The 16732-nt window shown below is 32.5% G+C and overlaps 1 pseudogene; it reads left to right on the plus strand.

The window, feature by feature from the left end:
* LOC111395352 overlaps nt 1–16732 on the plus strand; it is a 39384-nt pseudogene continuing 22652 nt past the window's right edge.

A 16732-nucleotide genomic window follows, 5' to 3' on the forward strand; every position in this document is an offset into this window, starting at 1 on the left:
ATGAGTGAATATGAGATTAAACAAATGGAAAAGGTACCCTATGCAAATGCAGTAGAATCGGTCATGTATACCATGGTTTGTACTGGGCCTAATGTGGCTCATTCCATTAGCACACTTAGCAGATTCATAGATAACCCTGGACCTGAACATTGGGTTGCTTTAATATGGTTGTTTAGGTATTTGAAAGGTTCACTACACTTAGGCTTAGCTTTGAGTGCCCGAAAAGAGGGTGTGGTACTTAAGGGCTTTGTTGATTCTGACTTTGCTAGAAATAGGGACAGGAAATCTACTATTGCCTATGTGTTTACTTTGTGTGGAACTTGTATGTGTTGAAAATCACAACTCCAACCAGTTGTAGCTTTGTCTACCACTGAGGCAGGATATGTGGTTGCAACTGAGGTAATCAAAGAAGCCATATGGCTTAAATGTTTACTTTCTGAAATAAATGAACTAAGCAATTTGTTGTACTATATTCAGACAGTTAGAGTGCCATACACCTGTGTAAAAACCCAGTATATCATGAAAGAATAAAACACATTGATGTAAAATTGCAATTTATAAGAGATATTGTCTCTAAAGAAATTTTTTTCTTTGAGAAAAATTGTTACTGAATTTAATCCAACAGACATGGGGACAAAGGTATTGCCTTTAAACAAGTTTAAAACTTGTTTGCAAATGTTGAATGTTGATACTGGGTAATTTTTTTGGTGTTTGCAGGTTGTATACTTGGTGTTTGCTAGAAATACTAGGGAGTTTTTGTGTTTTCTTTAAATAAGCTTTGCAGAATATATTAACTAGTTTCTTGTATTATCATTGGCATCAAGGTGGAGAATTGATGGTCTGTGATGCCAGTCTTGGTCCAATAATCTTAGGCAATGATGATATTGGCCTTCGGCCCAGATACTATACAAATAACCTTGCCCAATAACATTATCTGAGATGGCCCACTTACCACGACCCGATATTCAATCAAATTGTCTGAGAGTTACTCTGGACCATTGGATTAAGATGCAAATCTACGGTTGATTGGTTTTACTATAAATACAAGTTTCTAACCCTAATTTGCAAGATTTTTTCATTCTCTTTCTCCTTCAGCCATTTGGAACCTTTTGGGTTCCTGTTCTTCATCTGTTCATCTCCTCTTTGCGAGTTGATCTTATTCTCTTTGTAAGATCAAAATCTATGTGTTTTATCTGTGTGAGTAAATTGAAATCTGTGTTAAGAGTCCAAAAATTTGTCCATTGAAGTAACCCCACGTTGGGTACTTGTGAGGTTTATGGTTCGAGTTAGGGTCTCTTTTGATGATACAGAAGGGTACAAGGATTTGAGCCGAAATCAGTAACTATTCTTGGTGTCCAGTGGTAGTTTTGTATAGTTTCAGAAAGTGTAATTTCAAATTTGTAATTTTCTCGAAAGAGTTGTGTATAACAAATAGCATCAAAACGACTAACAAGAAGGAAAAGTATGTAACACTCTGGCCTGAATGGACCGAAGCATCACTAGAATGATTGCACCTTTTTTTGTAGACTTAGTAATTAACGATACTTTTAGCAAAAAATATAAATATTTAATTTAAGAATTTATTTAAGAATTATGTTTTTTTCTAAATAATATATTTTTTTCAATGCATATTACTTATTTTATTACATGGACAATGGCAAAAATTAAACTGCTTTATTTTTTATTTAGCATGGCAAGTGCCAAAATAAATTTATTTACATAATCAATATCGAAACTTCACGAAGTTTTAAGCAAATGTAGAAAACTTCTTCTAATATGACATATCCAAAAAAAAACTTTTTTTTTTGACAACATAGAGGGTACTAAAATAATTTTTAAAATCCCACAACGAATTGGTTTGGAAGATAAACCAGCGCAGTTTACTTAAAATAACATACAAAATTCTGCAGGCATCGAATTGACATGATCTCAAGTTTATTCTGTAGCTAGCTCATTAGGCTATAAAACTCCACTAGCTCTTGTCCAAAGATTTCAAGTAACGATTGAGTAACGAATTTTTGAATTCAAGGATGGAAGCTGAAATTTAAAAAACAGCAACACTAAATCTTATCGCTCACATTTTCGTGATGAACGGTAATTTGTACGTTAATTTCTAATTTCTATAAAACATAACTACTTTAGACATAACTATTTTATAAAAATCTTCTTGCAATAGTATTACAAATGATGTTCATAGAAATTTATTTATTTAAAAAAAAAACGTAAACGTTACATAATCGAATAAAAACATTAAGTCACCGACTTCTCAACAACACGTTGTATTTTCATCTACCATCACCTACGTCCTAAGAAAATCAAATTAATCTGTAAGAAGGGAATTAACTGCCGAGTTTAAAACTCAATAGATATTATTGGTGCATTTCGTTGCCAAAATAGAAAATTCGAACTATAGATTCATACCGTCGCACGTAAATAAATTTTCGACAAAATTCAATTTCTATAGAATTATTATAACACATATAACCAGAGAATGATCATTCAAACTATAGTAGTGCTAAAGCATCGTATCCTCAGGTACCAATTCATTCATATTTTTAATGAAAAATCATAACTTATAAATGAAATAACCACTTGTTCCCACACCTACCTCAATTTGAAATATAAAGGAACAAAATGTGTAAAAACCTCTCTCATTCATACTCTTGCTATTCCTATAATTTTAACTTAGTATAAAAGGTATTTATTAGAGAAAATAAGAGTAAATTCGAATTTGAAGAGAGGTGTATTGAGAAAGTGACTTTCCTCTTTTCGTAACCACCCTTTTTAGTGAAAAACTAAATGGGAGAGTTATATTGTCATTAACCTTGTTATATTGAATCTTTAAGTAGGAACTTAAAGAGTTTTAAGCCATAAAAAAAATTAAAAAAATATTTATAAACCATTTACATAATGAAAAATAAAAGAAAATAAACTATTCATATGGTTTGTAACCCATCTCTATAAATGTCTACTAATAAAGCAATTATTTCATTCCATTAGCTAATACAATTGTTTTTAATGTGCAAAATGAAGAGTTTTCAACTCAAAAATAATTTTATAAAAAATATTTTATAAATATATTTGCATGGTGATTCAAACCTAGGTTGCTTATGTGAAATACCATGTAGATGACCATCATGACAACCTAGTTATTCATTGAATCTTTGTAATCAAATATACTTAAACCTAATCTCTTAAATTGTTGAGTTTTTAAATAACTTATAGTTTGGACTTTCATTACCTTAAATGGATGAGCCTCCATAGCTCATTTTTTTAAATGGGCTACACCAACCAACTTAACAATATAAAATTCGGGACCTTACAAAGTATATTTTTATATTTCTATGTTTTTTGTCTAACAATATATTCAATGACTTTTCTCAAATGAGTTAGCAGAATAGCATGAAAAATAGTTACTAGTGCACAAACAACTGTTTCACTATGTTTGTTGGGAAAAAGATCAAAATCGATTTGTATTTTCCTCCGTGAGAACATCGAAATCATATATTTACTTGCAAAAAATGATGCTCGAGTGAATGAGAAATTAGAGCTCAAAGTATTGCATTGGAGGGGTTTTGTATTGAAAGGAAAACTATTTTAACGTTAGTCCACGTAGAAAAAAAAGATAAAGGAATTAACTATTTTAAATATGATTACACTTTAGAAGAAAAACTTGCACAATTTTACCTTTTGTAAAGGTTTTGATGATAGTGTTCAGTTACTAATTCAATTCGTTGAAGTAGTATCAGCAGTGCTCAAACTCTACTGGTTTTCCATTGTGTCTTGGGAAACAAACGATTGTCTTCTATGAAAGTGCAAACCGCAAATGCACGGGGCGTGTTCAAGTAATAAAACGAACTTTTTGAATCCGGATTGTCGATCTCTCGATGAATGTACACTTTTGATTACATAATAAGAAAATATAAAAATCTCGAAAATTTTGGAAGAAAATGTGGTTGGGATTAATGGTTTCACTTAATCGTCGCCTAATTATTTTCTACATAAACCAATTAATAAAGTACTCATTTACGATGTTAGACCTGATTTTTCAATTTTAATTAATTATCTTTCTCGAGCAAAATTAACCTTAACTAATTTGTTTAACTTACTAAATTTCTATGTCGATTCAAACCAAACAACTGCATTAAATATTTGTGAAAATAGCTCAATGGATCACATAGGATTAAGGTTATATCTCAATCCCCTACACAAACTTAGAGTTTTTAGTATTTGGTCTAAAATGCACAATTTTTCTCTCGAACGATATACAAATCATTAAACACAATCATTCATCGGCCACATAAATGAAAATACAATAAATACGATAGTAAAAACACAAGAAAATAGCCCATGTTATATATATTGCAAATATGACAAAATAATTGAGTGAATACAAAGATATGGATAAAACTCTTTTTGAAGTTTGGCTATGATTATATATGTTCCAAATCCATAAATAGATGCTTCTTGTGCTCTCGATTCCACTTTTAAAATGCTAAGAGAAAAGGAAAGAAAAAGAAAGAAGGAAGAAAGAAAAAGAAACGGAAAAGGAATTGAAAGAGAAAGAAGGCAGGAAGAAGCCCAACCAGCCAAAACTTCCATTACCATCCCTAGGCTGCTGGTTAAAAAATTAGAACCTAGAAAAATTGAAGCCAATTCCCTGGAGTTTCAAAAGTTGACAAAAGGGTCCCCATGCTTTCTTTTTAACTAAATTCGGGGCCTAGGAGCCTTGAGATGTCGCCTAGACGCTAACTCATCACCACTTTCACTATTTTTTTTTTTCCTTTTTTTTCCTTTTTGGTTTTTTTTTTCCTTTTTTGCACACAAGTCCTCTAGCAATTTTCACTTAAGATCTCTCAACTTTGAACTTGTACAATTTGGTCCTTAAAATTTGACTTTTATACCAACTTTCAACACTTTTGCACTTTAGTCCTTGACTTCATATTTTTGTACTTTTTTTTTTTTTTTTTTTTCCCTTTTTTCCCCCTTTAGCCTCTTTTTTTTATCCCTTTTTACTCCCTTTTGCCTTGTTTTCTTTCCATAAGTGATTTTTACCTACAAAAATCATAATTATACAATTGTGAACAAAATTTCGCTCAAAAGTGAATAGAAATTCACGTTATTCATCAAAAGATATAAAAAGTAAAAGCAAACAAGAGTAAATAAAAAAAATTGTTAAAACAAAAATTAACTAAAGTGGTAATCAAAGTAAAAACATTTCTCGACAATGGCGTCAAAAATTTGATCGCTATGAAAGTGCAAATCGCAAGTGCACGGTTCATGTTTAACTAATAAAGTAAACATTTTGAGTTCGGATTGTCGATCCCTCAAGGAATTTATACTTTTGATTACATAATTTTAATAAATTTAGTTTTAACAATAAAAACAAACACACTATAAAATTATGGTTTTGAAAAATAACTAAAAAAATCTACAAAATACGAATATATAAAAATCTCGAAAAGAGAAAAATGTGGTTGGAATTAATGGTTTCTCTTAACTAATTTTTCCATAAGCCAATTGATAAATTAATCATTTAATATGTTAGATTCGATTTTTCAATTTTAGTTAATTAACTCTCTCGAGTGAAAATTAACTATAATTGATTGGTTTAAACTACTATATTTCTCTGTCCATTCAAACCAAACAATCACATTAAATATTTGTGAAAATAACTCAATGTGTCACCTAGGATTAGTGCTATATCTCTACCCCTTACACAAACTTAGGGTTTTTACTATTTAATCTAAGATACACAATTTTCTCTTGAATGATGTAAAAGTCATTAAACACAAGCATTCATTGACCACTCAAATGAATGTTAAATTTATTTTTTGTTGGTGATTGTGGTAGTGGCATTGGTAGGCATTGGTGGCTGACATTGGGTGAATGGTGGTGGTGGTCGGCTGCTGGGTAGGTGGCGGTGGGTTTGGTTTGAAGTGTAAGGAAGGGAGGTTAGATGGAGTGTGAGGAAGAAGGTGATGGTTTTATTTATTTATTTTTTTCTTTTTCTAGATACTTTAATTATTTTATATGGAAAAAAATATAAAATTATCATTTGACCCTTTTAAAATTAATTAGAAATGTGGTCAAATTAATTTTTGATCAATTAACAAAAAAATGGATGAAAAGCCTCGATTTGTCCTCAAATTGAAAGCACTTGAAAGGCTTACAACCATTGGTGCACTGGGGAGGATTAGGTGGTGGCGAGCTAGGGTGGATTCGTCGATGAGATTTTTTTTTCTGATAATAAATAGAATTTTTAGATTATATATTTGATAATTCATAATAACAACAAACATTTCTAGTAGCTCAATTGGTTAACCCTAAATTATTGAATTGGAGTTTTTGTGTTCAAAACTCTTCAAGAGCAATATTTTTTATAATTTTTTTGTATTTCAACAATTTTTACTAAAACAAATACAATGAAGGTGATTCGAACCTACTACCTCCCTTAAACATATTTACCATTCTACCATCATGGCACTTATTGTTTTTTAGCTTATATTGTAGCAAAATAATATATGTTCAATTTTACTAGTTTAATGCAAGTAGAAACATTTTAACTGGTGCTTTATTCCTGTTCTTGATTTTCTTTTTCGTTTCTTTTTTTCCGCTAATAAATTGATTTGAGAGTTTGATCAATTAATGGTGGATGAATTTGTTGGAAAATTGGCCTTATGGTCATAAGGAATCTTTCAACAAAACTTATTGAATTAATAAAAGGTTCCATTTTTTGTTCACAAAAAATCGATTGGGAAAAAGTAGAATCATACAAGCACATAAATAATTTCAATTTTGTAAATTTTTTGAATGATTGTTTAATTAACTTTAATTGTAAACTGATATTGATATTTTGTTAATATATATTGCCTATTTAATTGAAAAATAAATTAGGACATTTTACAGATTATGAAACCATTTTTTCATCCAAAATGAAAGTTCGTACATACTTCTAGTGGTGTATCTAGTTCTAATCCGTACGATTTTTTGAATATTATTTAATTAAATATTAATAATCAACCCCGCTATCAAGGATGTTGGCCAACGATAGTAAGCTTTCAACGCTCGCAGTTTGCCCTAGCTAAAATTGACCCCTGAATTTGCCCCTACAAAAGAGTCGAATGGTTTGGGACCGTAGCTACAATTATCCCTATGTTTATAAGAAAATTTCTAAACATGTTTGGGCTTAAATCACCCGGGAGTGAAAAATAATCCTATACGAATTGAAAATGTTGGAATGGAATATAACTTACCTACTAGAAAACAATAATTAAACGTGTCCTAGTACTTATGCAATCATGAATCACTACATGCATTGCAATATCTAAAGCATAGTAAATAAAATGATAAGAAAATTAGGTTGCCTCCCAATTAGCACTTATTTATAGTTCTACCCGACTTTTGTAACAATATGTTATAGAATTTTGAAAAAAACTTTTGATGCCTTACTTTGTTTAAGTTGACTTTGCTTCACTTTTCATTTGTTCTCCATATCTCAACCTTAGCCTTTTTATCAGGATCTAACTCACCTTCTATACCTCAATTCAAGCTTAACTCTGTAGACATATACCTCATTGGATTTAATCAAAAAAATTAAAAATCAATTGTTGGGCAATTAATGAAGTCATAAGAATGTGTGTTAATTACATCTTTATAAATTGCTACCTTTTTGTCTGGTTCCTTTGGGTAATTTTTATGCTCTTCATGCTTTTCTTTAATAGTTGATATCTCCTCAGTTGAATGATCACTCCACAATCCAAAGCTTCTGGCAATAACAAATCATCCTCATCAACTTTTGCAAATGTATTATTTTCCTACTTTAAAAATTCATTCATGTCATCCTTAGTCAACTTGGCAAGTTCATTATAGTATTTTGCAATTCCTTTCTCGTTCAAACACTTTATCTCTCACCATTTTAAATTTTAGTAAGGCGATAGCATCAGGTATGTTATTGTCATCCAACCTAACAAATGCTTGTCTTCAACTTCTTAAATATTGTCTAAATCGATGAAATTTCGACATGTCAATATATGTGCCCTAATAGATGCAATGCCCAATATAATGCATTACAAGTAGAATCTCCTACGAGTGTGTCATCTTCATTAGATTTGGCACGTCTTCATTCTCATTGTTTCAAATATAGACGACGTTGTGCAAGTTTCCACAATTCATCTGGTCCATAAAAGTTACACAATTCTCAGTAATATGTATAAGCCCACAATTTTCACGAGTTGAATTCATTTGAATCGCATGTATACCCTGTGTATTGAGAGTATTTCTGACAAGCATGTCTTGTCTTCCATGTCGGGATTAACCACTGCAAAAGTTTGCTACTTTTTGCTTCTCGTCACTATATGTCAATGAAACGACATAAACAATTAAAACAACTAAAAAGAGAGAAGGAAATTTTGACTAAAGCAAGAATTAACTAAAAATTAACTAAATTCTTTTACAATGACACTAAAAACTTGTTTGATAAAATTTCGCATATGTACGATCGTTGACAAGCAATAGTTTAGGGAGTAAAAGTATCGTTTCACGATGAATAATCCTTAAATTGAAGTGTACTAATTTGCTATTGAATTCGAATGTAATCGTAACAGAATGTTGTTTGAGTCTTGTTTACTACTAAGATTATCCAAATTGTTATCTAAAGTTGTATGAAAACTATATTTGAGAAGGATGTGTTGAGATTTTGAATCCAACTATTTTTCTCCCATTTTAAGTCCCGGCCTATATTATTTTGTATAATTTAGTAAGATCTAGTCATATTATTAAGTAAGATCTGGTCATATCCCTATCCCGAATTTATGGGCAAAGTAATGCATTCATCTACACGATTAGCATTGCGTTTGCACAAGTCATAAACTATTAATCCTAAAGTTTATTGAACCTTATATTGATATCATAGTATTCTAAACTTAATCGAACCTCCTAGAAATAAAATAAGCAACTGGTTATGTAAATGGTGATCTAGCATTTCAAATAATTCAACAAGCATACAATATCGATCAACATTATAAATTAACTAAATAAGTGGTATTTGAATTAAAATAGTAAAATAATAACTTTCATCTCCATCCCAACACAAGATTGTTTAGCTTAACAACTCTAAAATGAAAACATAACAAAAGAATTGAAAATTTATTACCCTGAAACGTATAAATGCAAGAAATAAATGTGAAACCAATTTCTTGCTTTGAATCATCAATTTCAAGACTTGAATAATCAATCTCTTGATATTATTTGCCTTCATTCCTTTGCTAGCCTTGTTCTCCATGATATATTGTTAAAAATCTCGAAATTGAAGGCTCAAAATAAGTTGAATTCTCGGGCAAATTGATTTCTAAAAGATGGACAAAAATGAAAAGGAAACAAGCCTGGGATATTTCAACCCTGCAACAGCAACATATCCGTGCCATACATGTTTGTCTATGTTTGCAGTTTGGTCCTTGACTTCAATTTTTTATCCAGCTTATGTCCCTTATAATTGCAAATAAGTCCCTCATCTTCTAAATTATATTTCAACAGTACTTAGTCTCAGAATTATACACTAAATACATCCTTTTTGTCCCATTTTCATTTCTTTTCTCCAAAAAGCTCTTCCAACATTGAGTTTTACCTAAACAAACAGTATTTACACGAGATTACGCAATAATTCTTCTAAAATTACTCCCAAATATTCATGTTCAACGGCCTATCACCCACCCAAACATGTTCATCCGTTGATTAGATTTAATTTAGATATACTGATAGGATCTGCTGGTTTGGTTTCTTAATTTGTGATACTATTTACGAGTAACTAATTTGAGGAGCAGTTATAGCAATGATATATGTTTTTTTTAATTTTTTTAATTTTTATTAATTAGTTCATGATTAGTTGGAGCTTAAACTTATAGGGCATTGTAAAACTAACTAGCTCTTGATGATGAGGCTATCTTTATTTCTCTTCTGTTCGAAATGTTTGCCCTTTCAAGTGTAGGTTGGCTTGTTTGTAGTTTTAGGTTCCACTAAAAGTCATTAGCTATTGCAGCACACACGAGTTTGTACAACTAAAGAGCTGCTATTAAATAGGATGTTAACTGAAATTGTTAATAATGGTGAGTGAGTAAAATATTCAAGTTTCAGAAATAAGTTACGTATAAACATTTAACCTAGACTCTATCATTTCCTTCTTTTCCTGCTACATACAACCTAATCTGTGATTTTGTATCTCCTTACAAATCATGAATTCAACGCCATTAGGTACTGGAATTTTATTTTATTTCTGCATGAAGAAAGATCCTGCAACACTAAGTAAAGCTAAACTTTTGCCTGACACCTGAATTTTACTACTCTGAGCAAGACACAGAAATCAGTCCTCTGTTTGGTGGTCTCGACATTCCATTCTCTTGTGTTTGCAAGTAGAATTTTTTGCTTATTTTTGTTTCTAATATAATTTGAGGGTGGGGTGGTGTATCAAACTTCATCTTCTCATACTCCTCGCACCTGAATGTTTTTATCAAACTTCATTTTCTATCCGAAAGCTAGAAATGGATGCTGATTAATGTTTTCACTCTTTCATTGTGTAGTTATTTGGTGCTCCCAAGATCTACAAGAAGATTAATGAATCTGTTTCTAGCTATTCTAAGGAAACTCCAGATGATCAGTGGATCAGAACAACAGATTTTACTCCATCATGTATTGGACAATCTTCTGGCTTGTGTTTGCAGATCTCGTTGGCATTAAGCTTCCAAATTTCCCAGATAATTTTGCTTATTATGAGGAAAGCGAATGTAAGTGTTATGCCTAAATCCAATTGATTTAGGCTATAAACACTTTTTATATATTTGATGTATTTATTTTTGGCAATATCTATTATTTATTTAAATTAATATTCTGATGAATAACAGTAAATTATAGAGTCCGAAAATTCAAGTTCCAGTAATTTGTTAATTACAAGGAGTTATGATTGTGAGATACAAATTACTTATGATTGGATCTTGAATAGTCTATGGTCGTAAGTAATAACAAGATACAGATATCGTTATTACAGATAAATCACCACGTGTGATATTTCTTAAAAAAAAAAAAAAAAAAGGTTAAACCCCAACCTTAGGGGCCCCCCCCGACCCTGCCCTGGGCCATCGTGGAGGAGGTAAATCGCAGGATGTGCCTCCCAGGAGCCAGGGTGGAGAGCATATGGATAGGCCAAGGCTGTTAACCCATATGGTAACTCCCGCTTGCAACAAAGCCAATTCCACCTTGCGGGGAATCGAACTCTGCACACTGCCGCGCTGAGCCCTATCCGCCCTCCCCTTTGCCACTGGGAGATATGCCCTGGAGGCCCACGTGTGATATTTCTTACTTGTAAAGTAAGTAGCTGATCTCACAAGTTAAAATGTGGTGACACTTAAATGAACGCGTGAATGTTTTGTTATAGAACAAAACATTAGAGACTCGCTGGGAGATTTCACAGGGATAACTATTCGAGTGCCAGTCGTTAATCTTTAACGTTTGGTAGTGGAATTGGTCCTTTGACTTGAGGTCATCATAGTGCCTTATATGAGGATAGTCATACTTTGACGGTGTTGGATGTTGCCCTACTAAGGACAGCTAATATGACATCGCTTGGGTACGTTAAGAATCGTATGAAGGTTGTGAGTGACTAATAGAGGATTCGTCACTCTTAGATAATAAGAGATTATGATCCACAATTCATTCAATTAAGTCGATAACGAAATCTTTGACCAGGGTATACACTCAAAAGTTGAAAATGAGTTTTCTACTTATATTGATTTAATAGTGGAATGAGAGATATAATCAATAATCGGGACTGACACACTTTCATATCTCATAATTGATTGGATCATATTGACGAAGGGATTACAGTTTCAGGGTAAACGAACGAGTTTGATTTTGTCATACTACGTGACATTTTTCGTCACATGTATTGTCCTAACACATTATTAGATGTCAATCTAAGATGACGAATGTGAGTTGGTATCGATTTTGATTAGATCAAAATAATAATTCACATCGTTAGGCATCGTGATCGGGAACCTAATGGGTCGTACACGAAAAGAGAACTGGAAGATTGTAATTTGTCAATTAATTAATTTAACAAACATTGGATAAATTAATTAATTGGATTGCTTATTAATAAGCCTCAATTAATTAATTGGATTAATTAATTCATGAACCGAATTTAATTAAATAGGTAAATTAAATATTGGACCGAGTCAGACCAAGCCCGTTTGGACTTATATAAATAAGTGACTAGGAATTTCAATTTGTAGAGAATTTATTCTTGCTAGCACAAGAGAAGAAAATCTCGGTGCCTACAATCTTGTTCTCTATGTGGAAGTCCATTGGAGGATAGACAATTGGATAATTGTGGGTGACAGATCAATGTTGCTGGAATAAAGGAAAAGTAAAAGAGTTTGCAAATCTAGAAAAAATGTATAACTTTTATCACAATTTATATCTAAACACAAAGAAAAATATTTGGTGGGAATTGAAATTTGTTTTTATTTCCGCTGTGCATGATAAGTAAATTCCCAACGGTGAAATTGTATAAAGCTCTAGAGGCTTGATCTTAGCAGGAACTGGTTTAGTGGCTCTATTCCAAGAAAGCTTGGTGGGCTAGTGAATCTGGAATTGCTGAAACTATCAGATAACACATTCATGGGACCAATACTGGGAACTTTAGGGGGGACTAGCTAGATTGACAGAATTGCAAATGGGTGGAAATTTCTTCTCAGGGAACAGCCCAGGTTCGAACCGTCTAGACGGATGCACATTGCTCAGGTTTCTTTACTCTTTCTCTTCTATATATGGCTGAAAATTTTGTGATTTTATTTGTCATTTGGTTAATTTGATTAGTCATCCCAATGGGCTACCTTTTTTATTATTTTATTTATTTATTTATTTATTTATAGAATCAGGCACAATGTGAATTCTGTTAGTTAACTGCATCATACTCAAATTAAGCTTTGAGTAATTATGTATGATTTAATGTTTTTGTGAATGTTTATTTTTTTGATAAATTTCTTTGCTTTTATATTTTTATTTTTCATTTGGAGAGCCAGAAAATGTGATGGTTATTATCATCCGTTTATGTCAATTTGTCTTAGTTTGACCTGCTGCTGATCCTTGAGTGATATTCTAGTTTGCTTTTAAATTCAAATATAATCTTCTTTTACGTATAACTTATAAGTTGTTGTTTACTATATCCCGTGTAATTGTTGTGGTAATAGTCTTTTTATTTTCATGTATATATTGTCTTAATTTTTAAATCTTGTAACTTCGAATAATATAATTTGGTACATATGTGATTCAATGGAATCATATGATAAAAGTAGCTATTAGTGCAATTTAATAGGAGAGATGAGTATATTGTGTTTAAAAGTTTTATTCCATACTTTCGATGGGGTTTTCCAAATAACTATGGGAAGACATCCTATAGTTGTTCCATAGGAACGGGACTATGTAGACATACTTTGGAATGATCTCTTACTGGGCCAGTTGTGTACGCTGAGCAGGGAGTTATGAAAGCAATTAATGTCAACAAACTGACTTCTGCTTTCTGCAAAGTTAAAATTTGGATCGCAGATTGGTTTGCACAGTTAAATAATAAAATAGGGGGTGACTCAAAGAAAATCCAAGTAATAGAATAGTATCTGATTGAGATTTGGAAAGTTGTAGGGATGAATTTAAAAGGAGGTCAGGTGGAATTTCTTCGGTCTTCCGAAGAGATCAACACCAAGGCTCATGAATACTGGCCTCTTGTAATGGACATTGCTAGGAGGAATAAACTTCCTAGAATATTGAGGTATACAGTTATTTACAGTTTTTTTTTATTGAATATGCAATCTTTGAAAATATAAGTCATCACATTTTTCCCCTTCTTTCGTGGTCTAATTAGGTGTTGTCAAATTATGGGTCGCTCTGAGCAAGATGAATTGTCAGCAGCCGAGATTTTCTACTCGTGCATGCAGTGTGCTGATGTATTTTTTCTTAAGGTGACTTTTGGTTTAATCAATGAACATTGTTGAAATACTTTTGCTACTTGGTTCAGTTTTCGAATGAACGCTTCATGAGAAATGCATCTTGCATGGTTTAACAATTATGAGTTGTTTCCTTCAAAGAACTTTATTGAGTAACTCTAGAGTCTATTGAATTCTATGGTTCTTAGTAGCATGTTGCATGTCTTTCTCAAGTGCACTTGGAATTTCCTGGTTGATTTGATTGTGGCGGTACCATTGTCTTTCAATATTGTTGGAATCTAATTAATATTACGTCTCAATCCAAGCTCAGTTTCCAACTCATTCCCTCCTACATTTTTTCCTCTAACCTCCTCCTCTAACTTTGGATCCTTTTCAGGCAGATCTACTTTTCTTTCAACAGCAGGCACATCTGTCACATCATCAAACCCAGCCTCCTTTTCCAATCCATCCTTTGGTTCATTTTCTGGTACATAGGCTATGCTACTAGTGGCACCATCAAATGCACTAGTCGCTGGATGGAACCAACCCGTCATAGCCAATTCAACTAACCTGTTAACCTTTTTCTCCACCTAATCGAGTCGAGTCGATATGACTGCTTGTAGCCTTCCCTCAAGTTTTTCCATTTCCATTCTCAATAAATCCGCTATGTTGATCTCAAAACCAAGCTGTGGTGGTTGAGCTGCTCTAGGAGACTCTTTGTGGTATGCATGATGTGGCTCGACATCATGCTTAGCCTTGTCTCCTTCGGAATGGTGTAAAGCATTCTCATCTTTTTCCACAATCGGTGTTAACTCTTTCTAATAGACCTCTTCCAGTTCAGTTTTAGTAGGAATCAATGTGGAATTAACCTCCAACTGCAAATATTAAATCTGTAAATTATTAGTCATGCACTAATCTAATTCCATAATTTGTCCCCATTAAACTTTTAAAAACATAAATTTACCTCTTTCGATTTCAACACAATATCAATGGCGGTAGATGCTAACCTCTTCGGCATTTCCCAAGCAATCATTCTTGGAATTACATTTGGATATTTTGTAGCAAACTTCATTCCCAAAGTTGGAATCCCTTCGAATGCCCAAATCTATTATAAAACATACATTACTATCTCATGACACAAATTTATATATACAAAATATTACAAGTCAAGTAAATTGTTTGTTCATACCATTATAGCAAGGGGAAAGCCGTGCAAAGAATACCGACAACGTGACTCTCCTCTGACATCGGAACTTTCAATTTACCTCCTATCTCACGTCTGAATACATTCATCGTGTATTCAAATGAAATATTCCCCCACGGATACTTCTCAAACTTGTCCAAATCATCCACCAAGTCCAGCCACCATAATTCGATGTAGGTATTTTCTTCCGTGGCCCACAGGACATACGCTAATATTACGATCAATCCCAACTTATACTTGTCGCTCTTTCTCTTCTTACAACATGCAAATGCATTGTAGCCATCTCCCTTTGTAATTTCCCCCTCACTATTCTTAAAATATTATTTCACAATCCGACACTCCGCCCTCAAAGTCTTATCTACATCATTCTCATCACCCGCATTTAACCCAGTGACTAAAACAAATTCTTCCAATCCAAACCTCGCTTGTTTATCTCCTATCTTGAGCCACACTTCTCCATTTTTGTTGGTTTTCATTTTCCTCAATAACAACAGATGGATGACATGTGAAGCTAACCTTATATCCCTAAGTCTAAGTAGAAATCCAAAGCAGCTCTTCCGAAGCTTGCTTTTGTGATTTGTATCCAGTTGTTCATAGACATCCTGTACTACTTGGAGTCTACATCTTGTTGTAATCGTAGTGTCAATCTGAATATTCTCCATAGCACTGTAAATAATAAAACATATACAAATATGATACAATTCAAAAAACAAAATGGAGAATAAATATTTATTATCTACAAATATGATACAATTAAAAAACATAATAGAGAAATTCGATATAAAAAAGTATAAATCTTGTTGGGATTTACATCACATTCCAAACAAATTGAATAGATTTACACTGCAGAAGAATAAAAAATGTGAGCCCACTTCCCAATGTTCAATTTGGAAGGCCAAAGAATTCATTTAGGTATATGACAAAAATGTGAGCCAACTTCTTAGCGAAAGATTAAATACAAATCACATACAATACACTATCACAGTAAGCTCCATTTCCAAAAGGGGAAGATAAATATGTGACAAAAACATGTTTGGCTTTTTTTTAGCCCGCTAGTTCGTTCTATCATCGCTAAAACTACAAAACAAGGGTAAATGAAATCAACTAATCTCATCTTGTATACATATCTTCAGCTCATCAATGGCTTAAGCAAAAGGATAAGGGCTCGGGGGCAGAAATAGATATATGTTTACGGTAATAAGATTCTCTAATAATTTCTGCTCTCTTGCACCCACTTTAACACTTAGCGCATCTAGCCATAGAATCCTGACGAGCTTAATATGTCTAAATTTGATCATTGCAAATAGTTACCCATAGATGAAATTTCTACCAGAGACAGTAGTTTACAATGATTTAAAAATGACATTTTAAAATGCAATCCAAATCCAGTTACTCTAATATATGATTGACATGAATTGGGTGCACGCTCTATAAATCCAGGTCTCACTTGATTTTTCACCAAAATTATTGATATATTAGAATAATGATATGGGTATAGGAATACCCTTACAGAATCGATACAGGGTTTTAAATTAGATGATGTGGCAGTGCTTATTAA

The sequence above is a fragment of the Olea europaea genome, chromosome 6, assembly GCF_002742605.1.
Source record: "Olea europaea var. sylvestris chromosome 6, O_europaea_v1, whole genome shotgun sequence".
NCBI lineage: Eukaryota > Viridiplantae > Streptophyta > Magnoliopsida > Lamiales > Oleaceae > Olea > Olea europaea.